We start from the raw sequence: 15,957 nt of genomic DNA on the forward strand, positions 1-15,957 counted from the left end.
TTCAGAAGACCCGTTTTTGACTCCTGGCCAATGAACCTTATTTGAGCCACCACCCAATACTGAAATATAAAGCTCCAGGGCACTTGCTCCAACAAATTCGAAGGGCCACCCCAGCCTCAGAGTTCCCTCTAGGGACATTTGTGTCCTTGTTGTGACTGTACAGCATCACTTTGCCCTCTGCCTAATCCTGCTACCCTTCCTTACCCTGCAGGTGTTGATCCCTTATAAAGTACTCCCTCATAAATTTCCTGCATGCTACTCTTCATCTCAGAGTAGGTGTCCTGGGAACCCAAACTTCAACATGTGATTGTTGATTGATTGCCCAATATTTAAGAATTAAAATTGGGAGTTGGTGTGAGTTCCCTCTGCTATTAGGTAAAAGGGTAAATTTCCCTATAATCTTCTATCCTGAATGGGAGACATTTCTGGGAAGGCTACGTGACATCTCACCTGGCTGGCTTCAATTTAGGCTAAGTGGGCTGGAAGACTGCTATCAGATGTGTTTACCCTCAAATGCCAGAATGAGGAAGACTCTACTTGGGAGCAAAATAACCAATCTAGAGGTCTTAGTTACCCCAAAATTATTTTTAGATAAAGTGGTTTGTTTGTCTGTTTGTTTTTGGGAGGCCTGTTTGTAAATCCCTGGGAGGTAGAGGAGTCAACATTTCTATATAAAGAAAGTGAATTAATTAGTTTGTTTCAAATCATTCTTATTATTAATCTCTTTCTCTACCACAATTGTTTCCTAAAGTTTTTCCATGCTTTTAACAGCAGATCAGTTGTCACTGCTACTGGAGTCCTCTCTAGAATATTCTGATCTCTGATGTCCTTTGCTCCATTTTCTCCATTAACACACTGCCATGTTCCTTCTAACTTCCAGATATGTGACAAAATTCTCCATTCTTTGATACACCCTCTTACTATTATCTTCATTGTATTTAATTTATATTTCTATACTTTTACTTCAGTAGGCTCTAAAAATAGATTCAAAGTGAAAAGTACTCATTCTGTTATCCTGAACTGAAACTTCTCACCCAATTTAAACACTATACTACTTAAATGAGTTTTCATCATTTTTCTATAAAACAGATGGTACCTATAAAATGTGGTAGCGATAACACTGTCGAGAAAAGCAGCAGGCTTAAGTTTAAAATCATATTTGCAAATAATTAACAACATGGCATTGAGCGAGTAACTTCACTGCATCTTATTTTTCTTGCCCAAAATCCTGGAGTTGTGCTAATGACCCAAATATTCATTTAAGGATAACTATTTAAAATTTGAGGTAGTTCAGTGGTAATATTCTTGCCTTCCATGAGGCAGAGCAGGGTTGATGCCTGGCCAATGCACCTCATGAATAGCCACCACCTATCTGTCAATTGAGGCTTACTTGTTGCTATGATGCTGAACAGGTTCCAGCAGAGCTTCCACATGAAGATGGACTAGGAAGAAAAGCCTGATGATCTATTTTCAAAAAGCAGCCAATAAAAACTCTGTGGATCACAGTGGTCTGATCCTCAACTGATCATGGGGATGGTACAGCATTTTGTCCAGTTGTGACTGGGGTCGTCATGTGGCGAGGGCTGACTCCAACACAGCTAACAACAACATTTAAAATTTGGCATATATTAAATATTTATGATGATTATAAGTGTATATATATACAAAGCCATGGTGAAAGGAATGAACAGCAGTTAAAATCTTAAATTTTCATGACAATTGAAGGCTAATATTCTATTTTAATGCTTATTCAGGGCACTAGATTTGAATATTATTTAGATGCCAAATAGTAGTATTTAACTCTAACAACTTCACTATGTAAATTGGATGGGCCTAATTTCTGGGGAAATTGCTGTATTTATTGGTCCCTTAAATTGTCTCTACAGTTATCTGTTCTTCATACATCCATGAACTAGTTATTGATAAGTCCCTGGGAGCCCAAATTTTCTCTAATTGTATTTCTGTTTTACATTCACAAGTGAATTTATGCATTAATGTAAGATTTGTTACAGAAGAGGGGCATTCCATAGCTTCACTTGCTCTTGATTTAGGCATCTCAAAAATGTTCTGGCCAGATTCCCTATGACAAGCCAGTTAAGCTTATTTTGATAAATCTGAGTCATCTGCAATTTATTGAACATCACATGGAAACAAATTATTTTTAAAAATGAGCAAAATTGGGTCACAGGTCAAACTTGAATAAGGTCTTTATCATCATCCTTGGAACATTTTTGTCATTTAATAATTGAAGTGTCTAATACAATTCCAGTCTGTTAAACTAGTCATGTATGTTGGATGTGGGAGAAAAAAAACACTGTAAAATTTGTGCTCCAGTATACTTGCTGTCAATTATTATAATAAAGCTTTAAAATTTTACTGTGAATAGATAGGATATTCACATAACTAGAAATAGACAGTGTTATAAAATTCCATCAAAGAAAACTGGTTTACGAGCTGATAGGGACTTTTAATGACCTCTAACTATTTGACAGCATTAAGCATTTTGAGCTTTCAACTTTACTTCATAGCAACATCTTTGCATATCCATTTTAAATGAGTGTCATAATTATTTTTTCTAAAATAGTCAAGTAGGAAATATGGAGAAACATTAAATGCCTTAATTTTAAGGAAATTATGAAACATAGATAATCTTAAAAATATAGAACTGAATGAGAACTTTCCTGGTTATCTACTTTAGTTCCGCTAACAAGACTACAATACCGTATTTTTACTAAAATAACAAACTCCTACAATTGTTTGCCTGCTGCGCCCTCCTCCCACAAAGTATTTTTGTAAGCACGCTATGCTAATTTTTCTTTAACAGCAACATGTAAAAAAAATAGGCATAGCTGCACTTATGAAAACACCTCACAGGGGAAGGCAAGGCTGGCAAACATAGAAGGCACACGTTATTTGCATAAAATACAGTATGCTCTCAAAAACATTTCCAACACCTGACAGCTCAGACATTAAAAGTAAATTTTACATCTAAATACAAGCTGCAGTTTTACAATATAGTTAATTTCTTTAATTATGTCATTAGGAGTCTGGACTGTGGAACCAAACCTAGATTTTTTTAGTAAGCATGTGACTCTTGGTAAGTCACTTAACCTCACTGTGCCTCAATTTTCTCACCTATAAAGTGGAGATAATAATGTTTCCAACTTCATAGGACTGCTTTAGAAATTAAATCAATGTTTACGTGTTAAGTGCTTCGAAAACTGACACACAGTCATTACACAATAATTATTCATCATAATAATAATAGTTTTTACTATTATGGCAAGAATTTTTTGTTTTATTATATGTTTAGATGTTTATTATGTTACCATGACCTTTTCATTTCAAGATTAATATTCTGATGCCAGTTGTCGTTGTTGTTATGTGCCTTAGAGTTGGTTCCAACTCATAGCACTCCCATGTACAACAGAACAAAACACTGCCCGGTCCTGCACCATCTTCACAGTCATTGTTACGTTTGAGCCCATTGTTGCATTCATTGTGTCATTCCATCAAGGGTCTTCCTCTTTTTCGCTGACCGTCTACTTTACCAAGTATGATGTCCTCTAGGGACTGGTCTCTCCTGAGAACATGTTCAAAGTATATGAGATGGAGTCTTGCTATCCTTGCTTCTGAGGAGCATTCTGGCTGTACTTCTTCCAAGACAGATTAGTTCATTCTTCTGGGAGTCCATGGTATATTCAATATTCTTTGCCAACACCATAATACAAAGGCATCAACTCTTCAGTCTTCTTTATTCATTGTCCCGCTTTCGCATGCATATGAAGCCTAATACAGTAATCTGTCATAAATTTTAGAAATTTTCAAATATTTAATCACTTAAATTTTATGCAAAATAATATTTATATAGCGGATCCTATGTGCCAAAAATTATGTGAAACAATATAGGGAAGGCAGTGATTCACACTGAGTTCTCTGCCCTCAAGAACTTTACAAGCCGATAGACTGCTACCCACATAAGTAGAACAGAACGGAATATGTGGACAGTGCTTTACTTTAGGTATAGAGATATGATAAGAATAGAGAGAAGGAAAGGATAAAATCCAACTAAAGGGATGAGAAAGGATAGGTGGCAGTTGAGATGGGCCTTAAAGGATATACAAAATTTCAAGGGGTGAAGATAAAAGGAAGGTAATTCAGGTAGAATAAAAAACACGGGAAAACACATAAAATAGAAAGCACAGGCATATCGGAGTGAAGGCAAGTAGTCTAGTAATTTCATCAAACCCGAGCGCAGAAATATTTTTTTTTTAGTTTTTTTCTCATAATCACAAGGTTAATTATTATTTTAATACAATGTATATATGCAAACCATAAAAGTAATCCTAAGTACCTCTTGTTATAGTTCTTATCCAACTACAAATTTAAAATTTATGAATTAAATAAAAATAAAACTACACAACCAGTAATATTAATATCAAGAACCTCAGTGTAATGTAATAAGTGGTGTTATATTGCTGAAGTAAATCACTGCTCAACACGTAAAAATTTTAGAGCACAGGTCCTTTTGTCATGTCTACATATTACCATATGCCTTGTGAAAATATTTTTTTTAGATCCAAACAGCCAAGAAATCATTGTTTGCAGAGTACACGAAGACACCATTTAGTGATCATTTGATGCTATTATGTTATTTACATAATTACTTAATTTCTCTCCTCTTCTGATTTTTCCCTAATATTTAAAGTAGTCCTACTTGGTTCTAATAATAAACATATATGTAAATAAAACATGAAAATAATGCAACAGATGATCCAAAATAGGTTTACATATACATACATTAGAGAGAGAGAGAAAGGACAGTGCAGCCCCAAGAGCAGTCAGACGGAAGGTGGCCTGGCACCACAGCTAGACCATGGCCTTCTCCTATCAAACATAAGCAATGTCACACAGCGTCAACATTAGAAAAGCTTTCTCTGTGACCATGAGAGAACAAGACAAAAACAAGACCACTTCATAATCATGTCTCAGCACAGATAAAACCAATAAAACAAATACAAACAATTTTAAAAAATGACCATCTCCTAGCTGACACCAGTCTGCTGCTGCTTTTCCAAATACAGAATTAGCCTTACTCTGTTCCTCCCACTTTCCAGATAACTTACTAAGATACCAAATCACCGAATTTCCTCCACTTTTTGAGAGCATCCAATTCACCTGACCCTCCCCAAACCCCTAACACTGTCTAACCCCATAACAAGCCTCTTTTAACACCATTTTACTGGTTCCCCGGGTTGTGTGGTCTCTCTTATTGCAAGAATCACCACTAAACCCAATTTTGTTCAACTATAGTTATGTTCCTGGTGATCTTTGATTAGTATGCACTAGTATGCATTAAAAAAGACAACATTACAAACACACACATGTATATATGTATGTATGTGTATATATATAGAGAGCCCTGGTGACACAGAGGTTAAGAGCTCGGCTGCTAACCAAAAGGTCGGCAGTTAAAATCCACCAGCCTCCCCTTGGAAACCCTATGGGGCAGTTCTACTTTGTCCTATAGGGTCACTATGAGTTGGAATCGACTCCACAGCAATGGGTCTTTTTAGCAGTCCTCGTGGCTCAATGATTAAAGTACTTGGCTGCCAGCGGAAAGGTCAGCGGTTCTAACTCACCAGATGCTCCACAGGGGAAAAAAGATCCGGTAATCTGCTTCTGTAAAGATTTGAGCCTAGGAAACCCTGTGGGGTAGTTCTACTTTGTCATATAGGGTTGCTATGAGTCAGAATCGACTTGACAGTGTACAACAATGACATATATATATGGATATACACACATACATACACACGTGTCTATATGTATATACATACATATATATATATAGATACGTACATTTATAATATATACATTATATATATATTTTTTTTTTTCATCCAAAGATTTTGGTCATCTCAAAATTGAGAATGAGAGAGGGCAAGAACATAAGTTATGTGAATATAAAATACTTACAGTTGTTAGGATGACATCATGTCACTGATGGATTAAACTATAAGGCTAAAAACTTTATTCTAGAGACAATCGGAAGGCAACCCTTAAAAGAGAAGGGGCAGAACTAATCTTAGAAAATTTTATAGTTTATTTATACCACCCATGCCAACTTCATTTCCCTCAACCTTTTCTATTACAATTATTTCCATTTCCATTTTACAGATTCTATTTTTCATAAGTAATTTCAACATTCAAGCTATAGAATTCTTCCCACAGAGTATTAAAGTCTTTTTTTTTTATCAAAAGATAATTGTTATACAAACTCCAGAAGATAAGTTAGATAACTGGGATCTTTTAAAAATTAAACATTTATGCTCATCAAGACTTCACCAAAAGAGTAAAAAGAGAACCAACAGATTGGGAAAAAAATTTTGGACATTATGAATCAGACAAAGGTCTAATCTCTAAAATCTACAAGAAAATCCAATACCTCTACAACAAAAAGACAAATAATCCAATTAAAAAAATTGCAGAGGAAATGAACAGACACTTCACCAAAGAAGACATTCAAGCAGCCAACAGACACATGAGGAAATGTTGGCAATTACTAGCCATTAGAGAAATGCAAATCAAAACCACAATGAGATACCATCTCACCCAGACATCACTGGCATGAATCAAAAAAACTGGAAATAACAAATGTTGGAGAGGCTGCTGGGAGATCGGAACTCTTATGCACTGCTGGTGGGAATGCAAAATGATACAACCATTTTGGAAAACAATATGGTGCTTCCTTGGAAAGCTAGAAATAGAAATACCGTATGATCCAGCAATCCCACTCCTAGGAATATATAAGAATATATAGGAATATGTAAGAGCCGTCAACCGAATAGACATATGCACTTCCCTGTTCACTGCAGCATTGTTCACAATAGCAAAATGATGGAAACAACCTAGGTGCCCATCAACAGATGAATGGATAAACAAACTATGGTACATACACACAATGGAGTATTATGCAATGATAAAGAAAAATGATGAATCTGAGAAGCATCTCATAACATGGATTAATCTGGAGGGCATTATGCTGAGTGAAATAAGTCAATCACAAAAGGATAAATGTTATATGAAACCACTACTGTAAAACTCATGAAAAGGTTTACATACAAAAAGAAACAATGTTTGATGGTTATGAGGGATTGGCAGGGGGACACTAAACAGACAATAGATAAGTGGTAACTTTGGTGAAGAGTAAGACAGTACACAATACTGGGGAAGCCAGCACAACTTGTACAAGGAAAGGTCATGGAAGCTCCATTGACACATCCTAACTCCGTGAGGGACTGAATTGTTGGGCTGAAGGCTGTGGGGACCATGGTCTCAGGGAACATCTAGCTCAATTGGCATAACATAGTTTATAAAGAAAATGTTCTACATTCTACCTTGGTGAGTAGCATCTGGGGTCTTAAAAGCCTGTGAGCAGCCATCTAAGATACTCCACTGGTCTCACCCCTTCAGGAGCAAGGGAGAATGAAGAAAACAAGATACAAGGGAAAGATTAGCCCAAAGGACTAATGGACCACAACTACCACGGCCTCCACCAGACTGAGTCCAGTACAACTAGATGGTGCCAGGCTACCACCACTGACTGCTCTGACAGGGATCACAACAGAGGGTCCTGGACAGAGCTGGAGAAAAATGTAGAACAAAATTCTAACTCACAAAAAAAAACCAGACTTACCGGCCTGACAGAGATCAGAGAAACCCCAAGAGTATGGCCGACAGACACCATTTTAGCTCAGTAATGAAGTCACTCCCAAGGTTAACCCTTCAGCCAAAGATTAGACAAGCTCATAAAACAAAACGAGGCTAATGGGGCACGACTGCCCAGGGAAAAGGACTAGAATTCAGGAGGGAACAGGAAAGCTGGTAATAGGGAACCCAAGGTTGAGAAGGGAGAGTGTTGACGTGCCGTGGGGTTGTTAACCAATGTCATAAAACAATATGTGTACTAACTGTTTAATGAGAAACTATTTGTTCTGTAAACCTTCATCTAAAGTACAATTTAAAAAAAAAGATAAGTGTTAATATTTTCGGGAAAATATCATTCACGTGATACTTTTTGTGTGACAGTAAACAGATCACTATTCCTGTATTAAACAGAAATGTAGACATAATTTTATAATTTATTTAGTAACAGCAAAATAAGGACAGAACTTTGAAAGATGTTTGGCCCATGCAAATCATATTAGACATTTTTCTTTGTCATAGAAGTTTAACGATTCCAGTTATATACTTGATAATTTAGGCAATAGTGCTCTATTAATAACTCACATTTTAATTTAGAACATTATGATCTCTGAGCTCTATTTTTAAATCTCTTTGTTTACTATCCATCCTCTATATTGTTATATAGGAGTTTCTGGATGGCACAAATGGTTACGCGCTTGACTACTACCAAAAGGTTGGCGGTTCAAATCCACCTAGAGGCACCTCAGAAGACGGTCCTGGTGATCTGCTTCTAAAAGGTCAGAGCCTTGAAAAGCCTATGGAGCAGTTCGACTCTGCACACATGGGGTCACCAAGAGTCGGAATGGATTCCACGACAACTAACAACAACATTATGATATAAATTGTCTAATCATTCTATGTATATTAACAATATATTGTCACAATATAACACTTGTGATTTAAAATTCGCTACTATATATAAAATCTAATTAAAATTACATGCCAAGAGAGTACTATTTAAAGTTTAAGTTATTACTTGTTAACGATTTGGAAAGTAAATAACACTTTTCAAAGCTAGTAGGACTTCCAACAGACCTACCAAATTGGCCGAAGGTTGAGTTCCAGGAAATAAGGTCTAGGACAGGCGATGACATTCAGAAACAAGAGTCTGAAGATCTATCATCAAACCCAAAACATTTATTAGAAAACAAAACAAACAAAAAAATTATATTAGTCAAAAGTTAGGGCTAACATTAAGATGCAAGATTTTTATTCCAAAGAGGAAATAGACTGGTTGTTACAACTGTTACAATGTCAGTAAGCACAGTAATTCAAGTAAGCTCTTTGCATCTCAGAGATCTGGTATTAGACAATGGAGATGAAGTTAAGGGTTCAAGAAGAGGAAGCATACTGTTTACCATTGCCAGCATTACAGTAATAATGCTAAACGAGAAATTTATACACTCTAGGTCCTTAATAGTCTCCTTGGTCTTTGGGATAGAATTGGCTCCTAAGTGTGAGTTAGCGTGTTACATCTATGAGTACAAGTTAGAGTGGTTTTGACTGTGAGAAACAGAATGTGTGGACAGAGCTAGGCACATCAGTGGGGTACAACTAGGCACTTTTATTAAAATAGCTATTACAGTCATACACACACACACACACACACACATATATTTAAGTTACAAGCTAATGGTACATTAAATTTTGCTATAAATGTATTCCAGTTCAAGTAAAAATAGTGAGGCTCAATCAGTGGAATTCAGAATTATAGGATTTTACTCATGTTTCCTAATTAAGTCTACCAGTTGGTCTACTTGGCTTCATTTCAAAGTAAGACAGTGTATTATTAACCAAATACCAGCGATTTTCTCTGTCTCATGTCTTCTAATAGCAGTGACACATATTTGGAAAAGACTAATTAGCTGAGGCATCAACATATATCTCAGAAGAATAAACTTACCACTTCATTTTCTCAGCCATATGGTTGAGAGATCACACTAGGCATGACCTTTCCAGCAGTGAGGTCAGAATTTCGTTTATAAATAGATAATTGGAAATTCATCCATCTGAAGTTCCATGGTACTGATGAATTAAGATTTTCCAAGAGAGTCATTTAAAGATCAAGGATAAACACTATTTTCTTTTAACACCATATGAGCAGGCTTGGGGTATTCTGAAACATTTAAGTAAAAAATTACATGAAGTTATATGTATGTGTGTGCATAGCATTCTATCTATACCTTCTATACCTCTGAACGTGAAAACTATAGAAAAACTCAAACTAAAATATGCATTTATAGTAACCTTATCACAACTGATGTTGGCTAAGTGGTTAAGAGCTTGGCTGCTAACCGAAAGGGCAGCAGTTTGGATCCACCAGCTGCTACTTGGAAACCCTATGGGGTAGTTCCACTCTGTCCTTAGGGTCACTGTGAGTCGGAATTGCCTCAACGGCAATAGGTTATCACAAATGAGTTTCTCAGAAACTCAAATGGCTTTCTAAACAACGCAAACATAATTTTTCCTCTTATTTTTCTAAGTTCCAAGAAAACACCTAGCTTTGCTCTCTATCAATGATTCTCAATCATGGTTACATATTGAAATCACCTTGGGAATTATATTAAAATGCTGATGTTGGGCCATAACCTAGAGATTTGGATTTAATTCGAATGGGATAGGACCCAGATAATGGAACTTTTAAAAACACTCCCCAGTTGATTCTAATATGTGATCAGGGTTGAAAACTACTCTATAATATCTAGATGATAGGTGTGCAGATGTGCTTCTTGCGACCCACCTCCTTGCCATATCTCCGAGAAAGGACTTCCTGTCCAGCTGCAAAAACTAGGGTCAGTAGACAGTCTCCAGCTATTTGCTCCTTCAGAGTCTACCTCAGCTGCTAAGAGCCACCTTGCCTGCGGTTATGCCCTTTCCCTGACAATCCACATCAGTGACTGAGTGAGGTGAGATTATAAAGGGCCAGCTATATCTGACCCACGTAGAACCCAATGATGGGCAAAATCTGTTCTGGAGCTACATGGCGTTGGCCAAGGCTTTGTAAAATCTATACCAGACTGCGAGTCTCCCTCTGCCCAATTCTGCTCCTTTCTCAGATCTTTCACAGATGCTGATCCCTAATGAATATCTTACTTCTAAAACCTCATCTCAGGCATCTGCTTCAGGAGAACTCAACCTGCAACACTAGAGTTGTAGACTACTCATGGAAGGCAGTGGTTACTTTTTAGTTTTGCTCACTCCTCCTTTTGTTCCCAGTATCACTTAGAGGTTAAACATGCAAGCTCTGGAATAAAAATGTCTGTATTCATGTCCTTCCTCTCTGTGACTTTGGTACAAGTTATGTATCTCCGTGTGCTTTATCTGTAAAATGTAGATTACTACTGTCCCTTTCTTATAAGATAATTGGGAGGATTAAATGAGATAATCCTAGCAAAGTGCTTAGAATGATGACTTGCACATACTAAATGATTCAGAAATATTAACTATTTCCTGAGGAGAATTGTTCTTAATGATTTGGAAGGGACTATCTTAAACTCATTTCCAGATTCAGACATGGACATATGACTCAAACAAACCACTCAATTTTCTCCCTGGAGGTTGGCTTTTTAAATTCTTTTTTTCCATTTTCCCATGCGGTGGAATGTGTTTCTGACCATCAAATATCTGACACCTATTTTAGGTTAATTCCTACATGATCCAGCTCCTTTCACGGATACCAAGGAAGTGACAATTTTTCCTTACTCCATTCCTGGGAACAAATAGTCAGAGTTCTTCATAGTAAACCACAAAGACTTACATCAGCTACATTAAGCAGATACTGAAAGACTACCAAGCAGTTCATAGAAGATTGCTGGCAGGGATAGGTTCAATACTATGTAAATCCTGTCATACAAACTGGTCTAGCTACCACCCTAGGTGAGAGCCTAATATGCAACAGCCCTGAACCGTCTAGCTAAGAACAACCAGTCACCTGAGGGCAGGGCAGTTTGATTGCATGGATGTCTTCCACCCTACAGTAAAGCAACTTGCCATCACCAGAATAGATATTTATTCTAATTTGGATTTTATCATTCTGCAAGCCATATCACCTGTAGTCTTATTGTTTGCCTTTTGTGCCATCATTTTATCTTCAGGGCACTGTTTATGACCAGGAAGTCACTGTACACAAAAGAAGTATATAATTGGGTTGATGCTCCCAGGATTCATCAATTTTACATGAAAATCAGCCAAAATTAGCTGGCTTATAGAATAATGGAGTAACACATTGAAGACTCAAAGTAAGCTGTAGCTTGGAGAGAACACTTTACTCAACAATGGTTCCATTGAATTGAAAACTAAGATTGCCACCTGCCCATTTTGGACCTGTGGTTCCACTGGGAGAAAAGGGAACACAGATATAATATTGTTGCTATGATTCTTGACAATCAAAGGGAAAACAAGTGTTGCTACTTCACAATGAAAGAAGGAAGGTGTCAGGATGAAGCCAAGTGATTTCCTGGGACACCTCCCTATACCATGTTCAATAGTAAGAGCTAACAGAAAACTATTACAACTCCACACAAGTAAGTGCACTGAGGCCCCCATGCTCCAGTTATTATGGTTTAGGTCGTGCCACTGGATAAAGAATTTAACTCCAAACAACCGAGTTCTTAGTTAAAGAAAAAGGAAACATGAAGTATCAATAAAGGCTATTTTTCTTTCTATTTCTTTTTTTCAAATACAGAAAGATTATGTCTGAGAAATTGAGAGAGAGAAAGAAACAGAGTCCTGAAAACATTACGAAACCCTGTATCTACTGGTGTCCAAAACCATTTAATAGTAGATTTTCATGCAGTTATATAAGCCAATAAACCCCTACCACGACCTTCTACTTTTTTGTTGATCTGTTTGTTCTGCTTTGGCTAGTTTCAGTTGCATTTCTGTCACTCAGCAAAGAGACAAAAAAATTCAAAAGAATCTTGAATAATGCATAGAGATTTATGGAAAATACAGCACTAATTTTACAGTTATAAAGATTCCAAACAAAGACCTCTTTAAAGTGTTGAAAAGCAAAGATGCCACTTTAAGGACTAAGGTGCACCTGATCCAACCCATGGTGTTTTCAATCACCTCATATGCATGTGAAAGCTGGACAGTGAATAAGGAAGAACGATGAAGAATTGATGCCTTTGAACTGCGGTATTGGCGAAGAATATTGAATAAACCATGGACTGCCAGAAGAATGAAATCTGTCTTGGAAGAAGTACAGCCAGAATGCTCCTTAAAAGCAAGGATAGCAAGACTTCCTCTCACGTACTTTGGACATGTTATCAGGAAGGTCCAGTCCCTGGAGAAGGATATCATGTTTGGTAAAGTAGAGGGTCAGTGAAAAAGAGAAAGACCCTCAACAAGATGGACTGACACAGTGGCTGCAACAATAGGCTCAAACATAGCAGTGATTGTGAGGATGGCGCAGGACTGGGCAGTGTTTCTTTCTGTTGTCCATGGGGTTACTATGAATGGGAATCAACTTGAAGGCACCTAACAACAACAAGGACTCCATGTGTTGCCTTCAGCTTGTAAGCCAGGCCCTAAATTACTGTATCTACAAAATCTTCTCCTAGCAGAAACATTAAAGGAAATCTGTTCCTGGTAACCTGAGTTTCCTAGGTCATAATGAAAGAAGAGCATTTTTTTCTCAGGATTACCAGAATCATGTATGAAGGAATGAACTGAAGAAGGATATCCAGTTAAATGCTTCGTCAGATCCGAGAGTCCAAAATGAATATCAAAAGCCAAAGTGTGTCATATATTCAGGGAAAATAAGTATAAGAAGCTCTGGGCTCAAAGGAAAGAATGGAAAGTTTTTGGTACCAGTTCTGAGGTCAAGTTTTTCACATACTCCCATGAACTGTTTGCAGGGATATAGTCCCTATAAAGGGTTGAGAGAGCTGGAAAAGTAGGAACACTCCCCACAACAATATTGGTTGTTAATGCCTCTTCTAAATGTTTGCTGCCGGAGTATTAAGTAATTGTTATTATTAATTAATCATTGTATTGAAATCTCCTAAGATAGACTGACTTCATAAAAATTCAAAGCTCCACAATTCTCAGCCATAATTCCTCCTTTGAATATCTCCAAGCCCCTTGGCTCACACCTAGCTGGCCTTATTTGTCTCTTCAATGATCCTCTGCCGCAAGTATCTTTTTCATTATAAACCGTCTTCTATATAACATTATATTCCCTCTGTCAAGTTTTCTCCATTATATCCCCATCCACCATCCTCTCAGAGTAAAAAAATTCTTCCTCAGTGTTGACTCCAATTAAACAAGGAATAGGGGAAAGAAGACAAGGAAGTTAATAATTTTTGTTCTGGTTTATTTTTATGGGTTTTTTTTTTATACATTTGTATATTGTATCATACATATAAATATGTATATATGATGTAAATATCTACAAAAAAAGGGCAGTGTGTTGCTTTTTGGCTTTGTGGAGAAAGATAGTCCTTGTGGAGTAGGTTGAGGTCGAAGGCAAAGGGCTTGGTATGAATCTAGGGACAGAAAGGGCTGTGGCTGTAGCCATCTACGGGGCCTGGACAGTGTGTTAATAACTGTATCTCTCCCACTACCTATCATAACACTAGTATGATAAATTCTAGTTTTAGTGACTGAAATATCAGAGGTATAGTGCCAAAAGTTTGGCAACTCTTTAAAAATTCATTTAGTAAACAGTAGGTATAAACATGAAAATCATAATTATATTTGTACTTGATGACCACTCATTAATGAGGCTCTTTCTTCTGGGCCAACAACTGACTATGTGGCATTTATTAGGTGCTAACATATAAAAAGGGCCCTGGTGGAGCAATGGTTAAGCATTCAGCTGCTAACCAAAGAGTCAGCAGTTCACACCCACCAGCCGCTCCACAGGAGAAAAGACATGGCGATCTGCTCCTATAAAGATTACAGCCTAGGAAACTCTATGGACAGTTCTACTCTGTTATATAGGGTCACTGTGGGTCAGAATCAGCTTGATGGCACACAACAACAACATATAAAAAGGGTGGTTTGCAACCTTCATGACACCATATTGAGATTCTGCTGAGTCTCTCATCAGTTGCCATGTACAAACCTATGAGCCCTTTTCCTGAATGCCACAGTCAACTTTAATTGGCTTTTGAACATGAGAAATTAAAATTTGTGCTTTATTTTTTCCTGGCCGCCTATAGCTAAGTTAATGTTTTAGAGAGGTTAAGACCAAAATCCACTGCCCTCAAGTCAATTCCTCCTCATAGGTTTTCCAAGGCTGTAAATAAATCTCTACAGAAGCAGACTGCTACATCTTTCTCCCATGGAGCCACTGGTGGCTTTGAACGGCTGATCTTTCCATTAGCAATCAATCGCTTTAACCATTGCGCCACCAGGGCTCCTTAGGGGTTAAAATGGTAGTTCTCAAATGAGAGCAATTTGCTCTGCAGGAGATGCTTGGCAATGTCAGGAGATATTTTTGATGGCCATGACTGGGGAAGCAGAGTGCTACTGGCATTTTAGGTGAGGAATGCTGCTAAATACCCTACAATGCTCAGGGAAGCCACCATATCAAAGAATTATCCAGTCTGAAATGTCAATAGCACTTAGGCTCAGAAATCCTGGGATACATTAAGGAAGGATACACAATAAACGCGCTATTATGTGAAAAACTATTTCTCTTTGCATAGTGGTAAAAGTGATTCAGCCATTCAACCGTCTGTTGTATGTGTTGTATTGAATTGCTATACTTATTTCTATTTAGTTCTGAAATGGATTTTGCTTACTAATTCTGATTAGCCAGGTCTGACTGCTCGTAATGAAAAAATTAGAAGACAAAGACAGATGTTAAATGAAAATAAAGAAAACCTTCCTTCAAATGTAAAAGATAGATTTAATGCTTCAACCGTTACAGACTGGAACGGTGGAAAGGGGCTTCATAGAAGGAACAGTTGTTAGAGAAGAGCACTCTCTTTTTGTCATTAAGAAATAAACCACGTCTGCCTAACAAAATTAAACATCCATAGAATACATTATAAAGATCAAGAATTGTGACACCATGGTGTAATTCAATCCATCACCAAAACCAAACCAAAAAAACACCAAACCCAGTGCCATTGAGTGGATTCTGACTCATAGCGACCCTATAGGACAGAGTAGAAGTGCCCTGTACGATTTCCAAGGAACAGCTGGTAGATTTGAACTGCAGACCTCTTGGTTAGCAGCCGTAGCTCTTAACGTCTG

Source organism: Trichechus manatus, unplaced genomic scaffold (genome assembly GCF_000243295.1).
Source record: "Trichechus manatus latirostris isolate Lorelei unplaced genomic scaffold, TriManLat1.0 scaffold00193, whole genome shotgun sequence".
Lineage (NCBI taxonomy): Eukaryota > Metazoa > Chordata > Mammalia > Sirenia > Trichechidae > Trichechus > Trichechus manatus.